This window comes from Phlebotomus papatasi, chromosome 1, assembly GCF_024763615.1.
Source record: "Phlebotomus papatasi isolate M1 chromosome 1, Ppap_2.1, whole genome shotgun sequence".
NCBI lineage: Eukaryota > Metazoa > Arthropoda > Insecta > Diptera > Psychodidae > Phlebotomus > Phlebotomus papatasi.
In genome coordinates this window covers 70,947,786-70,966,557 of record NC_077222.1, presented here as the reverse complement: position 1 = coordinate 70,966,557, position 18,772 = coordinate 70,947,786, and the positions used below count along the sequence as shown (strand labels likewise).

The window sequence follows — 18,772 nt, the reverse complement described above, 5'->3', positions numbered from 1 at the left end:
ATGTAAAAAGGTACACACAAAGCACTTTCCTTTGAATAGAAATACTTTAAAGCGGAAGTGAATTTTTAGAAAAAAAAAATCTGAGATCAAATATTGAAAGAAATTCTGTGGCAAATTGCCAAGAATAGCATCGTATTACTTTGCTCTTTCTCAAATATCGGAGCTTTTCTACGTAAAACCAAGATGGAAAAGGTCCACGAATTATTTCGCCTACCTGTTAATGTTAAGCAGAATTTTGATGTTTGATCAGAGTTGTTGGTGGCAATAATTATTCACATTATTTATTAGGTGAGATTCTTAACAATCTCACCTATAATCCTAACAAAATTTCATGTCCTCCGATCGCGCTCAAACTTGGCCAAAATGTGTTTCGCCACTTCCTGATCACGAATATATGGGGGGCTAAGTTACGTTCCCGGCCGGCCGGCCGGCCGTCCGGCCGCTCTTTGGAGCTTAATAGCTCCTAAACTAAAAAAGATATCGACTTGCGGTTTTCGGCAAAGGTTAAATATCGTATGAAAATTGCAACATGGTGCATTGACCCCCCACCCCCCACCCCTCCTTCCGCCATTTTGAAGACCCCCCTTTTTTTGTTTTCTCAATAGCTCCGGCCCTATGGCATCGAGCGGGCTCAAATTTTAGTATGTTATAGCTGGGCCTTAGGGCTTTCCATCAATACCAAACTTAAGGTCCCCCGACCCCCCTGACCCGAGCTATAAGGGTCCAAAAAATTTTTCTTAAAATGGCCATAACTCCGGTTCTAATTGTCAGAATTTAAAAAATGAGGGCTTTTTGGAAAGCTCTCGTGAAATGCCACTTTTCCTTCTAACATCGCAAGTTCATAAAACCACCGCTAGGGGCGCTTTTTTTAAAAAGAAAATTTTTAAATCTTAAAAGTTAAATAACTCAAAAATTCCTTATGCAATCGGGCTGAAATTTTAGTATGCTGTAGCCGTTGATTATACCTATCAAACAAAAAAAACCTTAAGTCGATCCATAACCCCTGACCCGAGCTATAAGGGGTCAAAGTTCGAACATTGACCGGCCTCTATCTCCGGTTCTAATTAACATACCGGCCTAAATTTTACCTTTTTGGTTTCGTCTCGATGAGCACTTTCAGATGGAAGTTCAAAAAGTCACCATAGGTGGCGCTGTGATAGCGTCAAAATTCATCGAAATTCAAAGTCACTTTTCTCAAAAACGGCATTGTGCAAGTTAATGAAATTTTAGTATGTTGTAGTCCAGTCTAGGACGTTTCCAAAATGGTGCGTATGTGCGCTGTGGTTTCAATAGAACCGGAGATATGAGGGGTCAAAGTTCACAAAATTTAAAAAATCATATCTCCGGTTTTATGTGACCGATTTTGATGAATGAGGGCTTAAACGAAAGATCTCACCAAATACTACAACTTTCTAGAACATTTGAACTTCGTGGGACCAACACCAGGGGCGCCACAGTCGAAAAACCAATTTCAATATCACATAACCTCAATTATCTCGACTGTCGCTGAACCGATTTTGATGATTACTTCGACATAATTGTAGAGCACATTTGTCTCTACATTTCGTCCATACATCATTTTCCACTCAGACTAAGCTATCACTCAGATTTTGCCGTTTAAGTGTGAAAAAATTGATTTTTCCCATAATAACGCTTTGAAATCACTCAGATGCCAATTTGACTGCCTCTACTCCACCAAGACACTTAAAATAGGGTTTTGAATGGAAAGTCCCACAAAAGACAACAATTCTGTGATATAGTTGAAGTTCAACAAATGACTACTTGGGGCACTCTGGATGAAAAAACGAGTTAAGAAACAAAAAACCTCGCTTATCTTGGCTTCTGAGTAATCGATGAGATAATGTTCTATAGGAAAATTATAGAGTACATTCTGGTCTACATTTCACCCATATATCACTTTTGTGCCAGTTCATCCCAATCCTTGATATTTTGGTTTAAATACAAAATTTGTATAATTTCACGAATTTTATTCAAGATAACTGAATGGCGTCTCCCAACTTCAGCTCTAAATCGAATTTGCATGCACTCCGAGTTAGCTCACGTTAAGAATCTCACCTACATAAGCCGGTTAGGATTATCTGTCCCTTTATTTATTCTTTCTTATTAAAGTACTAACCAATAATATCTCAGTTACCGTAAGAAGTCCCTGTCTCCATTTCTATATTTTTATGATTTTTGTATAGAATGATATTGGTGAAACTTAATAAAATATACAGGATGGCCGGAAAAAAATCAACAAAGAATCGATATTATTCTCATTTTTTGTTAAACTGCTTTGAAGTAAAGACAAAATGGTAATAAATACATCAAGATCGGTTTTGTTCAATACGATCAAATTCTGATTTATCTATGGTCTTAAGTCTGTGAGAAAATGAATTGTAGTTTCCACGAATGACAGCCTTCCGAATGCCCTCCCATTTACGACGAAGGGCTGTCTTCAGCTCATCGATACTTCGCTATTTTTTAATCCTATCCTTGAGTAACAGCATGCCTCTTTTGGAGAAGTCAAGCGGTTTTGTATCTGGGAATCTTCGAGGTCTGTATTCCAAAGTTGAAAAAACGAAACGATATTTTTAGCCAATCGTGTTAGGCACGTAATTTCTGCGACGGTGGCTAGTCTCGAACTTGCAAAATCTTTTTGTTTTTTGTATGCCCACAGATTTCGTATGAGAAATTTTTGTATACCCACAGCTTCAGGCGTAAAGACGTAAAATTCGTTCAATTTATTTCTCTATCTTCAGGACGATGAAGCGATGAAGTAATTTTTTATAGAGCTCCGTTAAAGCGTTTCAAAATGCTACAATTATCCTTGTATATTAAGATATGTTTGAAAAATTGGAAAGTTTTATTACATTCAGGTTTTGAAGAACACTAACAATACCCGGCCGGAACAAAATCGGAGTTATAACATGTTTATATGATACTAGTCTGACAAAAATCTGAGTCCGATTTGTATTATATGTGTCATATATAAATATAAGATATTCGTTTCTTGAAATTGTCCGAGATAAGTACCATTCGTTCTACAGTGTCTTTGATATATTCCACAGGTAGCAATAAATGTGCAAATTTTTCATTCTTTTGCAAAGAATTTTACGAAAATAGTTATTAAAGTAGTCAAGGAAGCTTGAGATATACGTTTCATGTACGAAAATTGTCTCATCAGGTGCAAAAATATAATATTTGTGATTCACACGGACATGGCAGTCTCACTAATACTAATGCTGCCAAAAAGTCTCTTCCACTAGTAAAACGACAGAGTGTTTTATATGGAGAGTAGGCCTAAAATCGCCCTACTATCCCGACTATAGTAGGCCTACTCTCCCTATTCGTATATAATATTTATCTAATATTGTATAACATTTGTTCCGGCCGGGTAGCTACTTCCAACTTTTCAGTTAAATATAACGTCATCAAATTATAACGTTTGAGTTCCATTACAGATTTAAGAAGTTTCACAAAATATTTTCGGAAATGGTTCATGAGATTTTAACCAATATAATGAGCAATAAATTATGCAAAATATGTACCCATTGTCACAAGTGGTTTGAGGGTTATGAGCTCTGGACAAAATTTGGATCTGATCTGACAAAGTCTGTAACAGCTGTAAAAAATCTTAGCTAAAAAATACACAGATCAGTAAAAGAATTTGATGTTTAAATGAAACTCCTGACGAGTTATCACTAGTATCAAATGGAATAATTGATATGAACTTTAAAGCCTTATATTTTACTCAAACTACTAATAACATTTCATTTCTGACAAATAATGAAGGCCTTCATAAATTATGAAAATACTCATTTGTATGTACATATACATATTGATAAATTGACATAGTATCAAACGCTTTCAATTTATTTAACTTGACCTCTATGCTCTAATATATGCTGTGTTTTGGATGGGAGTCGAGGAATTAATTTTCTCTGTTTCAGGGAATCACCAAGTTTCATATTTCTGAAACACAAACTACCCCACTTCCTTCTAATGAACCCAAAGGCTATTTTTCAGTGCCCTGTGTTGTAAGCTTTGCAAATGAAATGCCTTCTGGGGCTTCTGGGTCATATGATGACGAATGATTAAAAATTTGTCAAATCTCAAGTAAGTCGTAGACTGGGTGAGTTTTCTAGGTCGACAGATATGAAAATGAAGGTATCTATTTAAATATCACTTATATAAGGGTAACAAGAGTCCCTTTTCTCAGTTCGTGATTCTCATGCAAACCATAAATTTATGTAGGAAATAAAATACAGTATTTTATAGGGTTATTGCTACGTTCGCATTGTCCATTCCTGACATGTAAATATCCTTTTTGACACTCTCTCCACACTTTTATGTGTCATCCACCCACGATCTAAATAACCATCAAAGAGCCATTCAATTGACAATGTGAGAGTTACATTTTGTATATCTAGTGCTGGTATAAATAATTTTGTTGCCGCGTTTGTTCAGTATACTTTATGTAACAAATTGCTAACCTTATAACTCACAGTATCCCATGAAGTTAAAATTCCATACAGGTGGAATATATCGGATGGTTACATTCCATACTATTCTATCTAAAAATGATAATATTTCAGGATTGCTATTTGAAGTTGGGAGTACTCATATGTTATATATTATGTAGCAGTAAGCAGCATTCCTTGCGTCGGAAATTTGCTGAAGTACCTTTCATCAATAGCTTTTCGGAATAGGGCCATCGCTGCTCATTCTGAAAAAGCCACGAATCTGGATTCCTTTTAGCTTCCCTGAAGTGATAGTCAGCTTCCTAGTTTTGGAAAATTTTGTACAGTCAATAAAAAATAATTTCACTAAATTGAAGCATACTACTAACAACAATTGCCGAATTTCGAACTTCTTCTGAGCTAGCATTCTGATTCACGCTGACACTATAACAGAAGTTCGGTTGGTAACCAAAAATCTTTCATACAATCTTTTTATAAAACGCAATTGTAGGTCTAAACTCCAAAGAAAGCAACTTCCAAAGCAGCGGGGCAAACGATTCCTTACTCCACAAGAACACCCCACACTTGTTTCCATATTACTGTTCCTCACTACGGGTATCAATCAAGAGCGCCTTTCTGATCTTTTCAACTACCCACTTAGAATTCCGTCACCATTCGAGCCATTTGCGCACCACTTTCGATTTGCGCACCACCTCACACGCCTCACACCTAATGAGCTGATATCCTAGTTCACGCCGTTCGTCAATCGGAGACTGTGTCGGTCTCGTTCTCGTTATCTTGAAGGATAGAATCTGATCCCAAAAGACTTTCCAGGCTGGGTCATTCTTAGCCTTGCGAACCAAATGACCAAGTCACCGCGACAGAAGCAAGTAGCACCTGACGGAAAAGTAATGCAAGATCACGAAGGAAGTGGATGCTATAAACGAATTGATTTTTAGCTGAGTTTTCAAACAACCAAGAGTTTACAATTCATGAAATTATTGACATATTGTTTACTAATGGTCTCTACACACTATTGAGAAATTTATGTCCATAATTAACAATTTTTCTTACGGAAACGTATGCAATTTACTGCAATATGGACATAAATTTCTCTAGTGTGTAGAGGCCATAAGGGTTTATTTCAGATAAAAATATTCGACCTGTAGGAGAATTCTGTATCAGTATGACAATGTCATGTGACAAAATTTAAATTTTTTTATATGGTAAATCCGGAAGAACTAATCATAAATCCCACATATACTAGTTACTAAAAGCTTCGTAGAGTTCCTTGAAATGCCATTCGATCCTCGTTGGGCTTTTATGTTGTCCTACTCCCGAATTTTACTATACAAATTTGATGACATTGTCATACTGTTACAGAATTCCCCTTCTGGTAAGATCATAATCATTTACAGTAAGAGATTTGTGATCATGTTAAATTTTGTAGGTTTTCAATTGCTGTTTAATTGAGATTTTGTTAACTACCGTGATGGTAGTTCCAAAATACATTACACGAGAGATTCCAAAACATCAAATTCGTCAATTCTCTTAGTTAGAAAAACTAGCTTATTTGATATTTTCGTAGATGTACATAGTTGGAGTTAGCGCATCCATTACTTTGCTTGATCAAATCCAAAGAATCTTGGACTGGTCAATAAGATCAGAAAAAGCTAGATGTTGTTTATGTAAATTTATTGAGTATGAACAGTATGAACTTCCTCATGCTTACGAAGGGTTTACAAATTGCTTTAACCAATGCCATATTGTAGAAAATATATCGAAGCTTTCACTCCATGCTATGCAATCTCAGAATAACAATTTTTTGGAAGGGCCATTTAAAATTGGTGACTTCTTTCTGCTGCCCATGCAAATTATTTTGGAAAAAATGAATATCTCATCCCCTCGATGTCGGATGACTATCAAATTACCGGCAGTTTGTAGCACGAAGGCTTCAGACTTCAGACTTAATACCAAAACATGCTGGAGCGCCTTTCATCACAGCTTCCAGAATAGAGCTTCTATTGGCCTTTCTCGAGAGCTCACGAATCCGCCTTCCTCTATAAGTTTCACTGGTGCAGGCCGACTTAGGAAATTCATTTTTGTGTGCTTTCGGGATATTCTAGGATCTTCCGTCGGTCGCTCACCACTTCATCGATCCGCGAAGACTAGCAATACAATGCCTCTGAAGTTAGCCGTTATAGCACCCCTCCAAGTCACCATCCCAACTGATCAGTGATTAGTACCGTTAGCTTATAAGAGACTTCGCTAGGACGGGCTTTCTCCCTCCGACTCCTCTTGGCTAAACAGTCGTACTAGAAGTTGTAGTTCTCGGTCCTAAATAACAACATGTCTCGAAGTATAACATAGGGGAAACTGGGGCACCACCAAACACGGGGTAGCACCAAACACTAATTTTTATTTTTAAACTACTTGGACTGTCTTGACTATTTCTTCAGTGGACAAGCATCCCTATAATACCTATAAATTTCTGTAAGTCTTGTCCTCTGAAGACGAATATCTGATTAAAAAATCGCAGTGTTTGGTGCTACCCCGTGTTTGGTGGTGCCCCGGAGTCCCCTAATGTCTAAGTTGATTTAGAATAGTATGGAATGGATCCGTTGATATGAAAGTCCATATCTCTGTCTCAGGTCGTTTAATTCGAACACAAAACTCACATGATAGGGATCCTTTCATATCGACTTTACTCCTTACATCAGTTACGGTCATCCTAGTGTTAACATTCATTTCTCAGAATAAAAGCGCACCGGGTTTAACAGTTGACAAATCTGGGAATTAGACTAAACTAGATAATCTAATCAATTTGTTCAAGATACATAGAACGTTTGTATGGCTTGTTAAAGTTTCATACTCTCTGTGATGTTGTAGGCCGTTTTGAAGTGGTAGACGATATGGTAAAGTGGATTGCCAAATTGACTTAGAGTAGTGTGGAATGGAACCATCGATACAGTAGAATGTATTTTCTCCCCAACCGTGCGTCGTTGAATGTCAATTTTAATCATCCAACCCACTTGTGAGCAGAACACCATGCGGAAATGGGAAAATGCGCGACATTGTGTGCGGAAATAAATTCTAATAAAATGTGCAATAAATCACATGAAATTCATATGCATTTTTTATTGCGGAATTATAGCTCTTTTTCGGCTCACTCCATTGCCTCACGAAATGCGTGATTTCCACTTTCATTCCCTTCAGAGATTTTTATAACCCACCCACTAATATTTTATCGGTTTCTTTGCAAATTTCTTACAATACATCGCGGTTTTTTTTCTTGTATGTAAATTACCAGTTTTGGAGAATAAATTCAGTGTGCAAATGTCACGGATAATTTTTCAGTGATGAAATGGGTAAAAAGGCGTGAAGAAGATACGAAAAGGATGATTGTAAAATATTGTACAAAATATCAAATCACAAACACGACACTTTTCAGCACATGTAAAATTTTAGATGTGTGCTTCATCAAATGCGCAAATTTTTGAAGTTCCTACTTTTTTGCGTTCCATTCCAAAGCTCTAAACAATATTTATAAAATGAAATATTCTATTGTGAATGTGACATTGATGCTGAAAGTGAACGATGGAAGTCATGAAAAAAAAATTGTACCAGGGTGTTGGAATGGGTTGAAAAGGCAGTGTGAAAATTTTGAATATAAACCTAAATTTTGATGCAATGAAAATCATTGTGCAAAAGCAAAAATATTAAATTTCCTGGACGCCTGTTATTGTTTTCAGCTCGCGTGGGATTTTTAATGGGATGTGCAGTATTGTAATTTTGTAGTTTTATGGTAGTTTGAATATGAACATTGTTGAATTTCAAAACAAATTTTCAATTGAAAATTAGTAAATTAGGAAAATTGTATTGAAAATAACAAATTTTTCAAAAACGAAAATATTTTCAAGTATTCAAGTCAAGAATTGAAGCTTTTTCATATAAATTCAACTTTGAAAGTGTGATACTGTGCTCAAGAACTGAAAATAATTTAATTGCAGACAAGTCGTTTTCTTTTATTTAATTCACTTATTTCACACCCTCTTTTCACGCCCCGTCTGTCAGCCTAACCAATGAGATTTAGACACATTATGACCCGGAGCAACATGCAAACGACGCAAAAATTATATCATGCTGCTGTTTGAAATGAAATTGTGACTTATTGTGTGGTTTTTTCCACAATTCCTGATGTTTTATACATATCATTTTGAAATAAACTCCAACCGATTGTTTGGTTATGTTGTATTATAGAAAATAAATAAAATTATTATTTAAGAGCAGAATTACATTAACAGTAAAATGCTCGCCATAGCCTCGCCGTATTTCGTTAATTTACGCATTTTCATTGCAATTTTTACGCAAATTTTCCATTACCGTATTACTTTATCTCATATTCGGTGGCACTAGGTGAAAATAATATAAAAAATTGAAGAAATAAAACGAAAATTCGATAAACGGTGAGCAAAAAAAGCTGTACGAGAAATTAATTGTAGTTTTTTTGCTCACCGTTTATCGAATTTTCGTTTTATTTCTTCAATTTTCTTATTTTCAACAAGTGCCACCGAATATGAGATAAGGTAATACAGTAATAGAGAATTTTCATAAGAATTGGAATGAAAATGCGTAAATTAACGAAATACGGTGAGCATTTTACTGTCAATGTGATTTTGCCCTAAAATCTGTAAACCCATTGCTAAGGAATGGTTACGCTATAGCCAAAATTTTGCTTTATGGGAAACTGGGGCACCACCAAACACGGGGTACTACCAAACACTGCGATTTTGTAATCGGATATTCGACTTCAGTTGTGGTTTTACTCAGCTGAACATTTATTCAAAACTCATTTGCTAAACGGATATAAAAGGTTTTTCTACCTCTTAATGGGTAAAATATGATTTGCAATTGGAAAATAAATTTTTAAATATACACCGAAATTAATTAATGTTGTGTTTTATTTGTTGAGTTAAATATAGGGGAAACTGGGGCACCACCAAACACGGGGTACCACCAAACACTGCGATTTTTTAATTGGATATTCGACTTCAGAGGATAAGACCTATAGGAATTTATAGGCACTATAGGGATACTCGTGCAATGAAGGAATGGTCGAGATTGTCCAAGTAGTTTAGAAATAAAAATTAGTGTTTGGTGGTACCCCGTGTTTGGTGGTGCCCCAGTTTCCCGTAAATAACGTTATTTTTCATTTTGTCTGGACCGCTCGGTCTTTGCGACTATTTACCTTCTTGGACTTTCTGACATCACATCTGTCAATTACAGATCTGACAGAATGAGTCTGATCTAGAATATTAGAAGGAAAAATAAGGCTGCAGCATTACTTATGGCCTCATCAATATTTTTTACAAAATGATTTGGAAGGACCAAAAAATTGTTATGATCTATCATAATACAAAAAATATTCTGTGCTTCTTCGAAATCATTTAACGACAAAAAATGAAGACTTGTGCTAGAGGGTCATAGGTGTAGAACAGTCTAAGTAATGCCGCAACCCAATATGATCTTCGTAGGCAATATGATAGTCGTAGGCAGCCAAAATCCCGAATGTTCAAAATCCTTAAAGGGGTGAAATTATATGGAGCATTATATGTAGAATAATTTCTCAAGACACGGAAAATTTCCCTTTAACTCTAGCAAGCGCAGGTGCAATCGCGGAAGTAGCTATGACACTTTTAAGAACTTTGGATATTGGCTTTCGGGATTTTGACCAGGATCCTATGAGATCTCTACCAGAAGTTTACAATTTAATATTGTTTACATGATACACTAAATTCTTTATGTTTTCCTGGTGATCTTTCCAGATCAGAATATTTTCATGGAATCGAAATTCACATCCTTATCTTTTTAAGGTGTTTTGCATTAGGGTAAATGTGCTAATTCAAAACCATTTCCAGACGCTTTAACTTTGAGAGAAGATTCGACACATTAAGTTCATATTTTTTCTAAAGACATAAATTTGCTCCTTGTCTCTTCTAAAATGATACTGTTTAGTGAAAATTCTTTAGATATAATTTGAAAACTTCTTAAATACAAGAAAAATACGCGAGCGTAAAATGCTTCTTATTGGAAACATATTAAGCCAAATGGAGACAAGGGAAATTTTCTAATTGGAGACAAACAGTGTAACTGAAACCGCGACGAAAGGCTTCCAAAACCTTGTTGAGTTGCTCCTGAGTGCAGGATTTGTTTTTATTCCTGGTCTTTTCTCTTTTCCCATCTAAAACAATAAGAAAATCTCTCCAAAAAATCATATTTCCGGGGTTTTCTATTGAAGCATTTGCAGACACTTTAGGAAAACCCTTTTTGTTCGCGAAATGGGTAATTATTTCATTTTAAAACTTCACGCAATGTTAACAATAAAGATTAGCACTTATTTTAACTAAAATTAGCCCGAAATATTACATAAATGTTAAACAAAACGAATAAACAACAGTCACCTCATTTTTTTTTCATTCACCGAGAAAAATTTCGATGGTATTTTCTACAAATCGTGTCTTTAAATTCTACTGCCTCAAAAGATAGTAGAAAATACCATCCTCCATAGAAACTTTCCTTTAGAATCTACCATCTTGACATTTTAAAATTTACTATCCTATGGATAGTAAATTCTAACAGCCGGATGGTAAAATCTACTATCCTCATTTAGATTTTACCTTGACCTCTCTTAGATTCTAATATCTGGGAAGTAAATTTTACAGCCCGCATATTAGATGTTAAAATTTAACTGGAAGACAGTAAATTTTAACGGAGGATAGTAATTTGGATTGAAATTACTATCCAAGACAGTATAATTTGCCATCCTGCTGTTAGAATGTCATTTTGGAATATCGTGGGTGCCGATGCAACGGTTCCCGATATGCTTTGAATACATTATAGCAATTCGTGGCGCAGCTGGAAGATACTGGACTGTCATCATAAAGGTCGCGTGTTCAAATCTCGGCGCAGTCGTCAATTTTCACGCTCCAAAATGGCTTGAAATACAGAGAATATCAACCAAGAAGGGCCCCAAGCCCTCAAAAAATGGCCAAAAATCAATGAAAATAAGGAAAAATAAATTTTTCCGACATTTTTCATTCTAATATCCGGCTAGTAAAATTTACTATCCTGCCAGTAAAATCTAATATCCGAAGATATTAGAATTTACCATCCGGCTATTAGAATTTACTATCCATACAATAGATTCTACAATTTTTGACAGTCCAATTTAATATCGCGTTTGCTGGGTGACTTTTTTACTATCCGGCCATTAGAATTTTGTATGGAGGATGGTAAATTTTACCATCCACATTTTTCTCGGTGTTGGAAAACATGGTCTATCGACGACAAATTCGAAGGTGAAAAGGTACACTTTTAATTTTTTTCTTAAATTAAAAGTTACAAATTAAAATATGTGATTATGAATGGATTTTCGCTTAATTAACTAAATAATGAAATTGTGGTATAGAAAATATATAAATATAATAATTTAGTATTATATTTATCATGAAAAGAATGACGTTTCCATTTGGAGTAGCGAAAAATTTCCATTTGGAGCAGTTTTTGAATTAGCTTAATTTACCCTATGTCTATCCCAGTCTTTTGAACCTTTATCTTAGATTGGACATCATAACAAATTCAACTTAGTTCGACTCAATAATGGGATACATATGCAAAATGTTTTAGAAAGAAATGTAAATGTAAATGTATTTTAATAAAATTTTTCTGGTATAAAGCATTATTTTAATTTTTAATTAATGTATAGTCAAATAAATTCCGGAATATACAAAGGCTTTGACATGAAAATGAGTGTTTTGTTAATAACATTGTTTTCCATGAATAGTATATAACTAAATCGTACCCACTAACGCAAATTTGCAAACCAACATACCAATACTTCTATTGAGAATGTGTTTAATTACTAAAATTTATATATAATCCATAACATCTAAATTATACTCAATATGATTAAATGTGTGAAATGTTCATTAAGCCTTTATTGACGTAATTTTTCAAGCTAAAGAGTTAGAAATTAAAACTATAATAAAGAGAAGCGGATGCGGAGTTAGAACATTATTTTAAATGATAATGTCTGCTTCCTTCTCGTTATGAATACTGACGATATGAATTGTTCTATATTCAATTTTCTAAAATTTTAAGTTGGTTTCTCTTTAATCTCATGCTGTTAAATTTTCTTTAGTCTATCCATAACTGTGCAATAAATTTCTCTTTCTTTTCTGTTTACAGATATCTCTGAATGGATTTTCGATTTCAATTGAAAAGGTACGTTCTCATAAGAATTTTCCACTCAATAGAATATTGTGTATGTGTATATGTGTATGAATGTGCAACTGAGGAAATGTGCAATGAAAAGGAAAAATCGGGTGAAAATGTCAAATATGAAAACACATTAAAGGAAATAACTATCATGAATAGAAGCAAAAACTTTAGAAGCATCCTGCAATATATATACAGATATTGAGAGTTATGCGTCTTCATAAAATGAAACTTTTCTTTCTTTTCTGTTATTTTCAAGAAGCTTTTAAGTTTCATTGACTGTTCATCCGGAAGTTCTCAATTTTTCTCATTTTTTTCCTCCAATAGAAAAATTTCTGTATAGAACTTTTCTCCTATATGGATTGATCTTTTATTTTTCATCCGATGATGATGATACACATTCAATTTTTATGTGCTAACACTAATCCATTTTCAATTGTGAAATTGTGCAGAGTACTTTTCAATTCATCCCACACCGAGTATTTTCAAAATAAGATCAATAAATTCTGGAAGCAATTTTGCATTTAACATTTTGGACTTTGTTTGTTATTCCAAAAGCTTTCTACCTACTGCAAGAGCTTCGCTTACAATTCATACATATGCATATATACCCACCCGCAATTGTAGATTGGCTTGAAATGGGATTCAAGTCAAAAGTGCAACTTATCAGTTTGCCTTTTTTGCTTCATATATTTTCATATACAGTGGTGGTAAAAATAATACTGTCACTCTGCTTTTTTAGTTAAGGATTTTTTCATAGCACAAACCATATCCTAAATAAGTGGTATAAATATCAAATTTATTGGCTTAAATTGTGGTCGGATTATGGATCTTTGTCTTAATAAGAAAAGTCGTAAGAAATAGTTGACTGTATTTTATAAATGAGATAAGGAAAGCTAGAGATTTAACGATTTTAACTAGAAGAGTTGCCCAATTAGATCCAGTGAAATATTTGCTACTCTTGTAAAATACAGGGATTAGTGACCTCATGAAAAAATCATATTCTAAAAGGATGCTTTACATCTTTTGCGTCAAAATGCATCAAAATGAAAATGCTTCTTCTTTAAAGTATCACTTAAGTAAAGAATGACATGCAGTTATATATTTTGAAACTTTTCTGAATTTTATTCTTTCACAAAGACTATCTGTGTTATCAGACTTGCACATTAAAATTTTAATATGATTCACATTAATTGTTGCTGGTGAGAGTCCAAATGTGTAATTTGTGTATTTGAATCATTTTATATTCAAAATTTGATCTATTTGTTGATAAAAAGGTAGACTTGGCCCGCAAAATTTGATATAAATTGATTTATAGCATTAATGCGAAAAATTAATGCGATGTTCTCTTTAATTTTTTAATGTGATAACGCCGTAACACTCAAGCATTTACATTTGGAGATAAAATCATAATGCACAATATAAAACACTCTACCAAGAGATTAAAATCTTATGACATAATTATTGTTCTAATTTGATATTTCATGGGTAAAAAAGAAATCCCTGGGAAAATATAATAAAATCGTTCTAAGCAGCATTTTAAATAACTTAATGTTCCTCTTTATATTTATTTAAAAATTATTTTTCTACACATTTTTTTTACAAAATTCAATTATCTTACTTTGGAAGTTATAATGGGATTTAAACATTTCTCATGGACTTTTTTATTTTTCCTTCAAATTTAAAAAAAAATACAAGATTTCCACTTAATTTTCAGATTGTAAAGACAACAAACGTTCAAAAAATATTTTTAAAAACTCAATAGGAGTTAGAAATTTTGATGGTGATTGAAAGAAAAAATCTGTTTTTTTTTCAAAATAATTAGTTTCTTAATCATTTATAGTCAAGTGTGCTAATCCGGGCGCTTCGCTATCTGGATAGTTTATGACTAATCCACTTAAAATAATATTTTTATTTTTATTTCCGTAATATAGTCACTCTAGTCCCCGGCGAGTGACCTTCAAAGTTGAAGCCAATTTCTTACTTTCACATACAAATGCGTATGGGAATTTTTCTGCATTCGTGATCGTTATGCTAAATATTTAAAAAGTGAGAAGTTTTTCCGTATTATAAGATACCTTTCCGTATGGAGGGATAAAAATATACTAAATTTTTGTTTAAATAAATTTTTTCCTTGGAGCAGTGTGAGCTGAGTCCGAGATCAATTTATGAATTGGCTTCAAATAGCTCTATATAAGTCTTGTAGTCCATATAAGCTTCTAGTCACTACAGTAACATAATATAACTATTTAAGTTTGAGAAAAAGCAAAAATAATATTTTTATCCATAAAATAAGTGAGTGCCCGGATTAGCACACTTGAGTGTAATCGACTCATTTTAGTCTTGTACCAGCTGGGTTCTTCACTAAAAATTTTCTAGCAGTGATATTTTCGCTAATGACAGCTGGTTGATTGAAAACATTTATTGTTTTTTCCTTGTGAAAAAAAAAGTATTTTAAATCCAAAAGTTTAATTAAAAGTGAATTAGCGAAAAGGCGACCCAGTTAGTGCATGCTGACTTATTTCAGTATTATCATTATTTTATAAATTTTCGTTAATATTTTTGATAACTTTTTTATATTTTGTTTCTGAATGAAACAGTGAATAATTCTATGGATTTAGAAGAAGTAAAAATGAATTTCATCAGTCCAAAAATAAGCGTTTAAGTAGCAGTCTTCGGAAAATGATCCAGTTACCCCACCTTACTAAATCTGACGATTTTTTCTTTCTCAATATCGTATATATAGACTATTTTTTCCATTGAACAAAAAGACTACGTCTCTATTATTTTTCTTACTACTGTATATTCATACATATAACTTGCTTCATATCTTACAGTTTCCTCAAACTCTGAAAGCCAATTGTACAAAACTTTCCAATTCAAGTGTATGCATCTATATAAAATGTCTCACGATTTGCATCGAACTTATTTTTCAATGCAAATAATTTCCTATGTACAGATGGAGTGAATAAGTAAATTTTCCAGAAAGTTTCTAGGCAATTGGTATATATTGGAGAATCTTTTACCCAAGAATTTATTCACTTTTCTTAAATACGTTTTTTTTTAAATTGTATTTTATATAGGGTAAGTGTGCCAAATTTCGGCATAGTTGCATGCAAGCGCCAAAGTCTCAAGTTTGAAATGTAATATCTTGAATAGAAATTGATTTTTTTTATTCCTTTTACTTAAGGAGTGTTGCTTAGAACCTTGTAGACAGTTTATCGTCTTTATTTACTCTAAAATTATTGTTAATACATTTTAAAATGAATAAAAATGTAGACATAAAATTGGTGCCCTATTTCGGCCACCTTCATTCTCATAGTTCCTTGCCCTTCGGGAATTCTTCCAATATCTTTTTCACGTCATCTCGTTTGTCGAAGCTACATTTTTTTTATTCTTTTGCTTGTATTATCTCCAGAGTATGTAAAAACTAAAAATTCATGGAAATTTGAGAAACAAAAAAGGTGGCCGAAATTGCAAGCTGGCCGGAATTTGGCACACTTACCCTACCTCAATTGAAGTTGAAGAAGAAGTAATTAAAATGACCTAAAAGTTGTTGAAGTAAGCATTGAAAGCTTTTATTATATTGATTCAATTATCAATTGATGTATGATTTAATTTTATGCTTATTCTCTGGATAATTTTTGCTGAGAGGCCAGATTTTCTACCCTCTCAATTTATTCTGTTAACCAATAAAATTGTGCTTAACTTCAAGTAATGTGAATATCTCTACATTTATTTCCGTTGCAAAAAAAACCGGAATTGCTTCTTCTTCATTCGACGACTCGAAGTCACCGCTACATAATAATAAAAAAGCTCAACTGCTGTCCTCGAGCTATATAGGAGTGTATTTTCAATATTCAGTATATTGAGAAGATTGGATGAGGGTATTGGGGAGGACAAGAAGGAGTGAACGGAGACCAGGAGAAAAGACTTTGCTGACATGCTTGGTGTAGTGGAACGGCATCGATTTAGTGATTTTGTATTCGATGTATCCCATCATCAAAATCCCACTTATATCATCCCAATGGTGCACTATGAATTTCCATGGTAAAGCCATAACGAACCGCCTCAATATTTGATTTATCAATTTCAATGGACTGCTGTTGGATTCTTTTTTTTATCCGATCTCCCTCAAACAACATAAAATCTCTGATGGTGGTTAGAGTTGCAGGGTGTTTTTGAACGTGATCTACACTTCTTTTTCTTTTTTTTTTTTTGAGTGAAAACTTTTCAGTGCACAATTTGTGGATTTCCGCGACTGTAGTTGAGTGAAATTTCAATTTTCACCACTTTTACCCGTACATGTATCTTGCAAGTTTAGCAAAATCTTGCAAAACTTACCTTCACTTCATTCACCCATGTTGATTGAGTTAAATTTTGTCAGTGAAATCGATATGAAAATACACTCATCTATCACCGTTGTCCAATAAGTCTAGCATAAAATTGATTTTTTGAGCTGGGAAATTGTTTTACCATCAATAAAGGTGTCTCGTTCCGAATTTCTTTTGCCTTCTCTTCCTTATTCTGTATTCTTAACCACCTTTACGCCCACTTTAGTAGCAATCAACCACCACCCTCCAAAATAAGCTTTGGGATATACACGATTTTATTAAGATTATCCACATTTGCGTGCTTGTAAAAAAAACGACCAATATCCATGCAACATTTTACACATATTGTGGCACTTTGTGTATTGATTTCGACATTTGAATACAAAATACTTCATATTCTGATTTTTTTTTAAAATTTTTGTTTTCATAGATATATATGATATTTATGTGAAATATCTTACAAAGTAATTATTGACTTTAGCAAAAACTCGCACAAATGTTCTTTTGATGTTATTTCACTGGGATATGGATTTTTGTCCTTTTTTTTCCACTTTTAAAGCTGAAGCACTCGAAAATTATGAAGTGGAGTAATAATTGAGAAAAAAAGGAAGCAATAGAAAGTACAAAACCGAGACCATTTCCAGCGATGAAAAGAGAATAATAATTTTAGAAATGTTTTATAGCTGAAAATGTTACAATTTTGCTTCCCATTTTCGTTTACAATTTAATGATTGTACGAATATACTATCGTATATATAATAGATACGAATGAATTGATTTTTTTCAGATTTTATTTTCTTGTTTCTGTACACTGGAACATTTTTATTTGGGTTTATTGTGCCCACACAAATTGAGATGGTACATAGATTCCTGATACTGTGAATAGAATCATTTATCAGGCGTATATTCATCTGTTTTATTGTATTTCCCGGGCAAAGTGAGAAAAGTTCATGAAATTGTGTAGAAAAAAGCCATGGGAGGAAACTAAAAATGCTAGTTGGAATTCATCACCAACACACCGTGGTCCCAGGGGTAGTTGGGGAGAATGGTGTGAGTATAAGAGAAGGGTTTTGTTTTTCATCCGGTCGATTTGGGTGTGGATGGGAGTCGCAATAAATCTTGTTTAGCTTACAACGACCGTCGACGGGAAGCAGATGCTTTAAAAAGGTTGAAGAGTTCACCTGAGGTATATTTCACTCTGAGGAACTCATCCACACTCACTGACCATGTGAATTGAAGTAGATGCGTCTCAATGGTGTGTACACAAGGGGATTATAGCAAAAAGCATCTAATTGTGTTTCATTGAAATTTTATGAAAAACAACCCATAAAATTCTGCTTCAGAGTCGTTATGTGGAATTGTTTAGACAACATATGGATATAGAAATAAGATGATAGGATTACCAGGAGAATGAGCAATAAGATTTGGTAAAAGTATTTCCACGGAGCTTTCCTAAGGCAGATAAGTGAACTTTCGTTCCTTTTATGAGCTATTTCTTTCCTTAGGTGACATTCTTAATAATCTCGTCAATTACAATTCTCATAAAATTTTAAGTATCACACTCAGGTGTTGCCAAATGCTTCTAGTAATTCAAGGCAATGAATAAAATGGAGTATAATAACCTTCTTGAATGGAAGTTTTAGCTTAAAAACTTGAAAACTATCTGCTATATCTATTTTTTTTGTTTTCGCTAAAGGT

At 33.7% G+C, this 18,772-nt stretch overlaps 1 protein-coding gene across 1 annotated transcript in view; it reads left to right on the top strand.

The window, feature by feature from the left end:
- LOC129799963 (TWiK family of potassium channels protein 18) overlaps positions 1-18,772 on the top strand; it is a 191,991-nt gene that overhangs the window by 42,150 nt on the left and 131,069 nt on the right. Inside the window, exon 2 of the mRNA XM_055844285.1 lies at positions 12,711-12,746. The gene's annotated coding sequence lies outside the window, so the exon portion shown is untranslated. The remainder of the gene's footprint in view (positions 1-12,710; positions 12,747-18,772) is intronic.